Source organism: Pteropus medius, unplaced genomic scaffold, assembly GCF_902729225.1.
Source record: "Pteropus medius unplaced genomic scaffold, Ma_sr-lr_union100, whole genome shotgun sequence".
Taxonomy (NCBI): domain Eukaryota; kingdom Metazoa; phylum Chordata; class Mammalia; order Chiroptera; family Pteropodidae; genus Pteropus; species Pteropus medius.
Genome location: NW_024353517.1, coordinates 6,470,542 through 6,471,432, shown reverse-complemented (window position 1 = coordinate 6,471,432; position 891 = coordinate 6,470,542). Strand labels below are relative to the sequence as shown.

The following is an 891-nucleotide window of genomic DNA, read 5'->3' as shown; positions in this document are numbered from 1 at the left end:
TTTTAAAGGCTATTTTTAAAAGTAAATCAAGTAATTGATTTGAATAATAATTGACCCCAATAGTAGGTCTCCTACTGTGATAGCTGTTTTTCACTCTCAGTTTCTTTCTGCTTCCTTCTGCCTGTTCCTCATGTGTTGTTTTGTCATTCAGAGGAAAAAAGTAAATTGTACATTCAGCTATAACATCTGTGAGGAAATGTTCTTTTGAAATGCAATGTCATATTCCTAATTTGCATTGTTTGATTCCTCTTCAATATGGTGCAATGATCTTTAGTCAAGTCAAACTTATTTTTCTCTTTATCCTCAAATGTACATTCTTTTTTTAAATTAAAAAATAATCTTTATTGGATGTGGTTTCATAATGTAGCAGTTAGCACGTCTGCTTTACACTCAGAAGGTCCTGAGTTCGTGCCCCAGGGGAGCCATAGTCCATGGTCTACAGCCATGCCACCCTGAACAAGCCCGATGTCTGATCTCGGAAGCTAAGCAAGGTCAGGCCTGGTTAGTACTTGGATGGGAGACCACCTAGGAAGACTAGGTGCTGTAGGCATAAATAATAATAATAAATAATAAAAAAATTGATTAGAGTCTTTACTGAGCAGGGTCCTTATTTTTCTTTGATACAGTCACCTACCTTTCAAAACAGAATTTGGACTATAGATTAGCGTCAAGCTCAGAGTAAGGGCAAAAAGCAGTGCATAATTAATCTTTGGTGTTTCTTACAGATGTGTCCCATCCCATGCACAGTGGTTATTTTGAATGAGGTGGTTACACTGTTGCAGACTAAGGACGCTCAGTGTTTCCCAAAACTTAATTTAACCATGTACAGTTAATCTCACTCTCATAGGAAATAGTGTTTTAGAAAAATATTTCTTATATAATTTAAAAATG

The 891-nt window shown here is 35.9% G+C and overlaps 1 pseudogene; it reads left to right on the top strand.

The window, feature by feature from the left end:
• Window positions 1-434: 434 nt before the first annotated feature.
• On the top strand, window positions 435-550 carry LOC120593079 (uncharacterized; annotated as a pseudogene).
• Window positions 551-891: the final 341 nt, after the last annotated feature.